The following is a 12,290-nucleotide window of genomic DNA, read 5'->3' as shown; positions in this document are numbered from 1 at the left end:
GAAAAACATTTTCACATGTGAAACTTCCAATCAGCATAACTTGTTCAATACTTGATGAAAATTAACGATTCAAAGTGCAGATTAACCTATGTTCCAAGATCTATCAAACACATCCATCAATTTCAAGAATCATCAAAGTCGAAAACTCACCTTCCAGAAATTGCAGTGGTGAAATCGCGTGTTTTAGGCCATGGAAGTGCAAAACAGATGCTCTTTGATGCTAGTATTGATGAATGGAACAAGGTTTGTGTGTTGATTACGAAGGATCTAGCTCAAATCTCCATTTGCCATTGTTGAAGCTCACTTTAACAGTCCATGATTCTTCAAGATTTCTCCAAGATTTTGCTTCAATCCACTTCCAATATGCATGTAGATGATGAATTGATCGAAGGCAAGGCAAAAAGAATGAAGAAAATTGATGAGGAAAGTTGAGAGAAAAATGAATTTTTTTTTGATCTAGATCTAGAATTCACAATTCTGTTATGGTTAATCAGAAAACAGTTATGATTATGGTTTTATATGTGATGCTAATGATGTTGGTAATCATGATTAGTGAAAATTGCAAATGATTAAGTGAAAACCAAGTTTTATGCTAAATTTAGCATTTCACCCTCACATGTACAAAACCAATGTAACAGTGCATTTTCTGCTTTGGAGCAATTCAGAAATGATGTTTAGAAGCAAATGCAAGTGGAATTGTGTGAAAACAATGCATAATTTTCAAATTCATCTTTTTCCCTCCAAATTCAAAATAAGTTCACTTGAAAAATGCACTTTTTGTGTGAGCAAAATTCATGAAATGTAATGCTTGAATTAGATAGAGGAGATCAAAAGAAATTTGCTCCAAAAAGTCTCACTCCATTTGGCCTTGTGAATCAAAAGTTATGCACTTTTGAAATTCAACTTTTCTTAACAAAGATCAATCCATAACTTGCCAACCACAAATGAGAAATTCATGTTCTTGGACTTTTTGGAAAGGTGAGAGCAAGATCTACAACTTTCATGTTGGACAAAATTTCATTTGAAGCATTTTTGGACATGTAATTTTAAGGAGAAAACCTTTCCATTTTTGGCAATTTTGAATTACAAGTCACTTTCTATTTTTGGAAAGTTTCCATCTGACTTTATTTTCTTCATTCTTGATGTTTGCAATGTCAAATGAAACTTGTTTGGACATGAATGAAGTGTCTCTAACCCTCTCCCACCTCCAAATCCACCAGTTGACCTTTGGTTGACTTTTGTTGACTGATAGATGAATTGGCTATGCACTGATGATCTTGAGCTTCAAACTCCTGATGAAATGGCTCAAACATGAAACCCTAGCTTCCATAAGCTCATTAAAATCACATGATGATCCCCCATCTTCATGAAAACCCTCATCTCCTTGCAAAACCCTTATTGGCTCAATGCAACTAATTAGGGTTGACCAGAGGTCAAAACCCTAATCCCAAGGAATCTAATCAAGCATTATGAATCTCTTGGTGATGATAAAACCATGATGATGATGTATCATTTCAACCAAGATGAAGCTCAATCCCCTTGAGGAACCATGAAACCCTAATTTGAGGCACAAGCCTTCAGATGATCAGTGATCAATCCAATGAAACCCTCAACTTGAATCTCAACCTCTTTACCTTCTGAACAAGACCTAGGAGGATGACTTGCTTGTTGTGGCCATATGATATGCAAATATGCCATGCCTAATGACCTAAAAATGAAATGCAATATGCTAAGCTAGTCCCAAGAGAGGAGGGCAAATTTTGAGGTGTTACACTCGCGACACATGATAAACATAAGGTCTATGTTCCAAGATTTGGAACTTAAGCCTAAAGGCTTCGTTGGTTTCGGAGGAAACCAGAAAGGAAAGATCATTGGCTATGGAACAATTGGTAACAATAAACTTCCTTATATTACTAATGTTCTTTTAGTTGATGGTCTGATGCATAACCTATTGTCTATTAGTCAACTTAGTGATAATGGTTATGATATCATCTTTAATCAAAAGTCTTGTAAGGCTGTTAGTCAGAAAGATGGTACAATCCTTTTTAGCGGAAAGAGAAAGAACAACATTTACAAAATTAGACTTTATGATCTTGAGGATCAAAATGTAAAATGTATAATGTCTGTTAATGAGGACTGAAGCTAGCGGAAATATACCCGAACATATCGCACGTTCGAACATACAGCAGAGTCGCTATCGAACTTTATTAATTCTTGAAGGAAAGGGAAAACATCAATAAAACCTAGGGGAAAGAGATATGCTGGGTAAGGAAGTCAGTTATGTAAGAGGAAGGTATTAGTACCCCAAAAAGAAGGAATTAAATGTCTGTGTATAAGCCAAACAACTCTAGGTAGAAATGCAGACTTTTCGCTAGGTGTCATAAAAGGGTGTATATGAAACTCCAAAGAAAGCTGTGTTTCGGTGTCAAAGAAATAGTATGTCACTAGGTGAACGATTTATGATCGAAGGTAGATAATGGATCGTGAAAGGTATGAATGGTACCCTAAGGCGGAAGAAGGAATAATTAGAAGTATGCTCGCCAATGATTCACATCCTCGTGCCTACGTATTCTCATTGTGCAATGAGAAAGTCAGAGCAATCATAGTTCATGGAACCACGAGAATAGAGAGAGATAAGTGATGAAAAGTATAACTTGTACCAACAGAAGGGTATCAAGGGAACCCACAAATGGATGGAACTTGGAATCAAATAGAAAACAGGTATTTACCAGTACATGGGCTAGCATGGCTGCCGCTATAGGGTAAAGCAAAAAATAAAGACTGAATTAAGTGTCTGGGTGCCAACCAAACAACTCTTGATTCACAAGACGGATTGTCGCTACATCATTCTAAAAGGGTATAAGCCGGGCCCAAGAGAAAGTATTATTGTATACAAGGAACAATATATCACTGGACGGGGAACAAATAATTCGAGATCAAAGAAGGATAATATCTTTGATCAAAGAAGAGAAAGACTCTGAATCGAAGAGCAAGGTAAGTGTTTACCAGTACATGGGCTAACATGGCTTCCGCTATAGGGTAAAGCCAAAAACAAAGACTGAATTAAATGTTTGGGTGCTAACCAAATAACTCTCGATTGATGAGGTGGACTGCCGCTAAATCGTCCTAAAAGGATGTACAAGGAGTCCAAGGAGAAGTATAGTTGATCTTAAAAAGATGGTATTGATTGAATGGATGAATAATGATTATTGATAAATAGAGTAGATAGGGTAGCAATAGATAAGGTAGCTCGCGAAGAAACTAGATTCTCCTTCCTACGTATCCTTATAGTGCAATAAGGAAATCAGAGCTTTCGTAGTTCAGCCCACTAGGGTTGAAAGCAATGATGATTAAGGAGGCAAAATAATATGATTGAATGATTAATTGAAATGATTAGAATGAAGGATGAATTAATAAGAGACTTGACAATTGATTGATAGGAATCACACTAAAGTTTATGAATAAGGGCGAATGCTCTGAATAGATGGGGCCTACGCCCCGTACGTAGAGTCACTCTAGACAAGGATAGGAGAAACTCCGTCTCATCATTCCTTACTACTTAAGGCTCATGGCGCATGATACTTCTCTTAACTGACAAGTTGTTGGAGGAGGATCTTCATTGTTGCTCCTTGTGTTGATGTTGTCTTGTGTGAAGAAGACTTGGTAGTTTACTCGATTCGTATTGCACTAAAGTTTATGAATAAGGGCGAATGCTCTGAATAGCTGGGGCCTATGCCCCGTACACAGAGTCACTCTAGACAAGGATAGGAGAAACTCCGTCTCATCATTCCCTATTACTTAAGGCTCGTTTTGTTCAATTTGAATCGTATTTACCAAGTGTTGACCTTTGATTTATCTTGTATAACCCGCTGCTTGATGTGACTGAGGATACCTTGATTGAAGATCTGACTTGAGGCTTCGAGTTCCACAGATTACCGGAAAAGTCTTATTAAGTGACCAAGGGTCTTTTGGTCACTCCATTTAGACTGCGGGGTTATATAAGTTCAAAGGATTTAAACTGTGGGGTTATATGAGTTCAAAGGATTTAGACAATTGGAAATTAGGTTAGAACCTAATCTAATATTAGAAATATTCAAGGACTATACCTAAGGGAACATGTCATTGTTAATCAAAACTTTGATTTAAAACTAATTAAAGTTCTAAATCTAGATCAATTCTAAGGGGACATGCATTTACATGGCTAAAAATAAGGAAAGAAACCCATAAGAGTAAAATGGTCATATTGATATCTAAATCATGAAATTCTAATTAATATCAATTAAATCCTAAAAACTCAAATTATTCCAAAATTCTAAACTAACCCAATTATGTCTAATTCTAAAACATATTAAGCTAATTAATCTATAATCAAGGTTAATCAAAATATTCTTAACTATTTCTAAAAATATATTAAAATAATTATTTTTTTCCTAAAATTTTTAATCACCTAATTAACTCATAATCCCCTAATTAACTATAATATATAACTAAAAAATTCTATTATTCTAATTAACTAATCAAGATATATTTCTAAAAATCTAATTAACTATTCACTAATCAAGAAATAAATCCTAATTATGCTAAATCAATAAACCTAATTAACCAAGACTTGAAACCTAATTACTATATTTAAGTCCTAATTATCAAGCTAATCATAAAAACTAATGATTAAATAAGTCCCTAATTATTAATTGAACCAACAACAAACAGCAATCCAAGCCCAACAAGGTTGATTCTGAAAGCTTCTTCACGTTTTTTGCAGGGTAAGCCAAATCGAAAATAACGATGGAAGAGTGAAGATTGAGAGATTCTCCATTCTAAGATGCGGTAGAGTATGCTGAATCTATGAGGAGCGAGGCCAAGAATTTGCAGAGTGCAGAGATGAAGGTTCCCAGTGAAAGAAAAAGATGGTCGGAGCAGTTATTCTCTCCTTCATTATGTTGAAGTCTGGTTCTTATATGACTTTGATACAGTTATTAAATGAAACTCAAATGCGGTTGAAATTCAAGGTTAGTTATCAAATTCAACATTTCGATTAGTCTTCACAGAGCTTTGCAGTTCGAACATGCTGATGTCGTTCTATGTCCTGCCAGTTTTTACATGCGTTTTGCTGTTTCGTCATGCTTGTAGCTAGCGTCTTTTCCAATTGCCTTTTTACTATTTTGTCTTACTTGGATATGTAAATGGATTATTGAATTTGGATTATGGTTATTGGATATTGATTAGTTATATAGATATTAAAAATGAAATATTGGAATTGGATATTTGTTTTGGGGTTTAATTGGATGATGGATTGAATGAATCTTTGTATAGAATTCATTTTGAATGTTATGAATTAAAATTGTTTTGAAATGAACCATGAATATGACCTTGGATGAACATGAATCAAAGCTTAATTAACTTTGAGTTGGATTAATCAAGCCATGGTATGGGTTGAATTATATGATATGGACAATGAACCTTGAACAACCAACCATATAACCATATGCAATCAAACCTTGAATGAATGATACATGACAAGACTTGAGTGTGAATGGACCAATGCATGATATGTGAATGCAATGAGACTTGGATCATGAATGGACCATGAGAATATGCGATCAATGCCAGCATGCCTTAAACCAATCACATGGAAACCTATGAACTAAGGTTTAGATAGGTCAAAGATCAAAGTGCCAAACAATAACCTAAGAGTCTCAAACCCAACAATCTATCAATGCCATGAACCAAATTAGGGTTTCCAACCCCTCAATGCAAGTCACATGATTTACAAACCTCCCATATCAAAAGCTAGGGCTTTGATGAACCTTAGAAAGTCAACCCAACAAAGCACTTGAATACCAACTATCCATGATTAGGATCTCAAACAAAGCACAGAGCCCCACAAGCAACATCTCAAACCAATGGGTCCACAATGAGGGTTTAAATGATCAAATCAATGCTGAAGAGGCAATCCCAATATCTCATAATAGCATAGCCAAGAATTAGGGTTAGGATCCCCCGGTGGGTGTCAAGGTATAGACCTCAGGAGTTAAGGTCCCAACGAAACGAGCAATTAGGGTTTCAACCCCACATGATGAGCAATATCACAATCTTCAGGTCAAAAACCCTGATTTTCATTAACCACAACCTTGAATCTATGATACTTGTTAGCAGATGTTAATCATGAATGAATGATGCACATGAATGAAATATGAATGAGTCTCAAGCCATAAGTCAGATGAGGAGCAAAAAATGGAGGGCAAATTTTGAGGTACAACAACTGCCCCTATTTAATATTCTTGAACATAAATGGTCGAATTGTGATAGCTTTTCGGGTATTCATGGTAAAAGAGGATTAAATACTAACGTATCAAAAAAATTGGCCGTCAAGAGTGAATGTAATGTGATGGAGTTTTGTGGTTTGCCAAGCAAAGTTTAGGCTTTGGGTTAGTTGATAAAACTGGATTTTTTGACTTTTCTCGTTTGCACGGTTTCATGTTATGCTATATGCATGATATGCATGAGTGAAACGACGTGGTTTATGCATGATAATGATTTATGTCATGTTTAAGCCAGATGCTCACATAGAGGACGGTGAGAATTTTGGGCTAGGAAAATGGTCATATAGACATGATTCTCTGACACATATTTCAAGCTCAATAGTTGTTGTAACGCCTCTGGATTATGTATGAAACATGGAGATAACTCATACTTGCGTAGCCTACCTTTGCCCCGATATACTAGGTATCTACACCAATTGCCCCAGTCACAAGTTATAGTGGTCTCATCATCTGAGTATTTCAAGCTGGCTTGCCCTGTCATCTTGAAACTGTATTTTCCTAATTGACCATCTTAGGAATGATTGACTTCTCATGCTCTCGGGGTGGATTGCCCCAATATAAGCTTTGAAGTAACTTTTCCTATATCCGGCTTACTCAGAGAGATTTGTAGAATCTCGACGTGGTTGCCCCAGATTGACTGACTCTTGAAGAGATCTAAGCTATGGGGTATCAGGAACTTGATCAATTTTCCCAAATGCAAGCTTCCTTGATGTTAAATGATTGTTCGTATGTAACATGCTCATTTAAAAATGTTAATTGTAATATCATGCCCGTGCACGTTTTAAAAACTCAAATGTGTTCACTAAGATTATGACATCTAGTGAACGAATCACTTATTATAATGCCATATCAGTATCAATACAGATGACAAGAAAAATTTTAGGAGTCAGCTTAACGTGATCTTACCATAGTATGCTTTTGAAATAGACCTTGCTTTAATTAGGTCTTTTGAGGGTTGTAACGTGGCTTGGTTCACGGTTTTAGAAAGAAAGGATATAAGGCTCAATACCTATTCTAACCTGCCTATTCTCTGTGATATTATCCAGTCCTACGTTCAGTTAGCTTAAAACAAGTGTCCGTCTTTCAGAAAAGGATTTTGGATATCATTAATGATGGTTAAGGAACTCTATGGGAGTTTGGAGCGCTAATCACTCACCTTTTGCTTTTGTTTGCAATCGCAGAGATTTGCTTTTGCTGAGGATTTCAATATTGATCCTCTGATTCATTTGTTTTGCTTACCCTTATTTTTTCCTGGGCTGATCCTTTAGGTCGGCCGCCCACCGGGATGCCCTAACTTTTGCCTAAGTCAATCTTGTTTTCAAGCTTTTGACTTAGCGGGCTTTTTATTTGCTTTTGATTTTTTTTCTTCATTTTATCATCTTTTCTTTTGGAGCAAATCCTGTGACACTGCTTTCTCGATTTGTTGCACGATTTGTGATTATCTCACTCCTTTTGTAGGTAAAGGATAACTATTATGAATTTGTGATTTCATCCTCTTGAGAGGGATATGATGTGATTGATCACTTAACGAGATATTCTCATTCTGAAATCTGAATGCAAGTTCGAACTAACCAAAAACTACACTGCCCCTGGTTTAGCATGAGGGTTTTATGTGTTAAAGAAAGAAACTCCTACTTCAAGGCCCAAAAGGGGTTGACTAGGGATTACCTTCCTTATATCTCCGGTGTTTAGGGATTGAATAATCCCTTACATCATCAGCATGGTCTTATTCAAAAGCATATAGGCAACGATCTTTTGTATTTTTAATTGCATCATTCTCTTTTGATTTTATTCGACAAATGATTTGATACCGATAAGTGAAATATGAGTGAACACAAATGGATTTAAGCAAAACATGCACGTCTATTTCATTATTATTATCATCTGAAAACCAGACAAGTTTTACAAATGAACATCAATTAACAAACAAGAAAGAAATACAAATGAGACATGATTGAATTAATATGATATTGCTAGCCTTGATACTCCTCTGAAGAAGCAACTGAATCTGAGCAATCCTCACCACTAACTACATTCGGAATCTGTCCACAGTGGTATGACAACAGGTTGTTTATGACAATGGATCCTGCCTCAGAGAATGACAAAACCTTATGATCAATAAGCTCTTGTACTCTAGTCTTGAACAACCGACAATCTTCAGTTGAGTGCCCTATATAGCCAGCGTGAAACGCACAAGAAGCGTTAGGATTGTACTTTGGACCATAGGGACAAATAACTGATGGTATTTCTTTTGGCACAATTGCCCCTTGCTGAACAAGATACGATAGCAACTGAGTATATGATACGGGGATCTGGTTATACTAAGGATGCTTCTTGTCACAACGTCTGCCTTGACCTTGACTTTGGTTTCTACTTTCTTGTGAAGGTCACCGATTCTGAGAAACTGGAGCCTGTGGGGGCTGCTGATACCGGGACATAACACCATGTGGGAATGGGTAGTATGGCATAGGCAACAAAGGTACTTGCGATTGAGAATGAATCTGAGGAATAGCCATTGATTGGAGCATTTGAGCAGAATGCACCAAGCCAGGACTGACTATCTGATGTGAAGTCTGACCATGATGAACCCCAAATGGGATGTAGGGTGCCCTAGTATAGGCGCACTGAGGTGCAACAACAGTAGAAGATGATGCCCCAGGATAGGCCAACAGCATTCCAGAGTGATATCTTTGATTTGGATACTGCATAATAGGTTGGACCACAGGTGGATAACCTCGCACATGGATTGGAGGACCCTTGTATTCAAACCTCTTCTCAACAAGCGCTTCAGCAATCACAGGTGTAAAGCTTAATAGCTTCTGATCAATGAGCTATTGAACTATGGCCTTAAAATGATTACAATTCTCAATAGAATTCCCCACATGTCCGGTGTGATACCCACATGTGGCATTGGGATCATGCTTGGGATGATAGGGAAATCCAGCAGGTTGGATTCGTTTAGGAACGATTGCCCCAGCATTAACCAGTATAGGTAGCAAATATGCATAACTCAAAGGAATTGGATCATTGCGAGGACGCCTCCTTTTTCGATCGTTGTTTCCTTTGTTGATTTGCTTCTACTTCAGTTTTTGGTCGCTTTGAGCAGACCTCTGATGTGGTAGCAAACACTATTCTTGAGGAAGAAGTGGCAGAAAGTATGTATCCACCTTCTGTTTGTTATCTTTCTTCAGATTGTCTTCAACTTGCTTATCAATCACAACCTGATTTGTGCAGTCTGTTGTCATACTATCCAAGAATATCCCCAAAACCATGTCAGCATTGTCAATGCTCTTAGTCTCTTCCATGATCCTTGGATGACTGGTGTTGGCGAATCATTGTCTTTCTGATGGAGGAATGGATAAGGTGAGTTTTCTAGTTAACATGCATGTAATGTAAATGAATGAATGCATATGTTAGGGATGGAATGTAAATAATAATGCATAATCCATAGATTCAAAGCCTTAATGGAATAACAACACAAGCTCCAAGCTCCGACATATGTACAACAATGCAATAACATAGGTTAACAACACCAATAGTCCAGATAATCTGTGCATACTGCCTGATGTAGGATCAAAGGTTCGATGTCCATGAGAATAAAGGTATGTAGAGTTTATGGTTTCCTGCATAAAAAACCCATATTCCCCTCACAGGTATGTTATATCTTCAAAGGGTAATCCTAAAAAGGTCCCTAGAGTCAACGACCCATTTTAAGATACCACTGTCTTGGACGAATGACTCGTCGGACAATGATGCTCCCAAAAGGATCTACTCTAGTTGTGACGTCTCGTGTCAACCATAATCACGGAGTAACTCCACGAAGGTCAAACACGACTCTAGTCACGTTACTATCCTGTGTATGTACTCAAGCTCAGGTATAAAGCTTCTCTCTCATGTATCAATAACCCAACCCAACAAGGAGTATAGAAAATGATATCCATAATAAACAATATTTAAAGCAATAAAGAATGCGATAAATAATGCGATAAATAATGCGAGTAAAAAATAAAGGTAAACACCCAAGCAAACGGAGAAGGAATCAAAACTAGGCTCGAGTCATACCTGGCGAAGCAAGGACTCCCCATCAGAGTCACCAACTGAAGCTAGCGGAAATATACCCGAACGTATCGCACGCTCGAACATACAACAAAGTCACCATAAAACTTTATTTATTCCCGAAGGAAAGGGAAAACATCGATAAAACCTCAGGGAAAGAGATATGCTGGTTAAGGAAGTTGGCTATGCAAGGAAAAGGTATTAGTACCCCAAACATCCATGGTACTCCATGGGAACCGTTTTGATTATTCTCGCTCGAATATGTGTGATCCAAAGATACTCACAAAATAATGAGGGAAAAGGAAAAGGAATAGATAAAATACTTGGTGAGGATTATGGCCCTCATGCCTACGTATCCTCATAGTACAATGAGAAATTCAGAGCTCCATAGTTCAAAGAACTAGTGGTGGGAGGTGAAAAGAAGTTGTGATAACAATATGGTCTGAACCAAATGATAGTGTTTTGAACTCCAACAAGGGTGAAAACATGAACCCAAGGGTAAGATGGCTATTACCAGTACATGGGCTAGCATGGCTGCCGCTATAAGGTAATACCGAAAATACGAAGAAATAAGTGTTTGGGCACGGTCCCAAACATCTCTTGGTTCACAAGGTGATGCAAGATGGATCACAAAGAGGTAGTGTATTTGGCTCAAAGATAGCTGATATATCACATGGATTGGACGAAGGTAGAGTATGAATGCATCATGGAGATGAACAGAATAAAGTGACCAAAGTCACATAATTGAGTATTTGGTGACAAGTGACCAAATAGGTATTGTTTGAAACTGAAAGGTGAAAGTGTATTGGAATCCATAAGAGAAATGAGATTTGTACCATAGAGGGAAACAACGTTAAACGATATGTGGAACAACATGGTTGTCACTATCTGATATTTAGCCAAAAAGAAGGAATTAAATGTCTGGGTATAAGCCAAACGACTCTAGGTAGAATGCATACTTTTCGCTAGGTGTCCTAAAAAGGTGTAGATGGAATTCCAAAGAAAGTTGTGTTTCGATGTCAAAGAAATAGTATGTCATTGGATGAATGATTTATGATCGAAGGTAGATAATGGATCGTGAAAGGTATGAATGGTGCCCTAAGGTGGAAGAAGGAATAATTTGAAGTATGCTCGCAAAGGATTCACATCCTCGTGCCTACGTATTCTCATTCTGCAATGAGAAAGTCAGAGCAACCATAGTTCATGGAACCACGAGAATAGAGAGAGATAAGTGATAAAAAGTATAACTTGTACAAACAAAAGGGTATTAAGGTAACCCACAAATGGATGGAACCTGGAATCAAAGAGCAAACATGCATTTACTAGTATGTGGGCTAGCATGGCTGCCGCTATAGGGTAAAGCCAAAAACAAAGATTGAATTAAGTGTCTGGGTTTCAACCAAAAAACTCTTGATTCACAAGACAAACTTCCGCTACATCGTCCTAAAAGGGTATAAGCAGGGCCCAAGAGAAAGTAGTGTTGTGTACAAAGAACAATATATCATTGGACGGGGAACAAACAGTTTGAGATCAATGAAGGATAATATCTTGGATCCAAGAAGAGATAGACTTTGAATCGAAGAGCAAGGTATGCGTTTACCAGTATATGGGCTAGCATGACTGCCGCTATAGGGTAAAGCCAAAAACAAAGACTAAATTAAATGTTTGGGTGCCAACCAAACAACTCTCGATTGATGAGGTGGATTGCCGCTAAATCGTCCTAAAAGGATGTACAAGGCGAGGTATAATTGATCTAAAAAAGATGGTATTGATTGGATGAATGAAGAATGATTGTTGATAAATAGATTAGATAGGGTAACAATATATAAGGTAGCCCGCGAAGATACTAGGTTCTCCTGCCTACGTATCCTTATAGTGCAATAAGGAAATCAAAGCTTTTGTAGTTCAGCC

The sequence above is a fragment of the Lathyrus oleraceus genome, chromosome 7 (genome assembly GCF_024323335.1).
Source record: "Lathyrus oleraceus cultivar Zhongwan6 chromosome 7, CAAS_Psat_ZW6_1.0, whole genome shotgun sequence".
NCBI lineage: Eukaryota > Viridiplantae > Streptophyta > Magnoliopsida > Fabales > Fabaceae > Lathyrus > Lathyrus oleraceus.
This window is presented reverse-complemented; position numbering follows the sequence as displayed.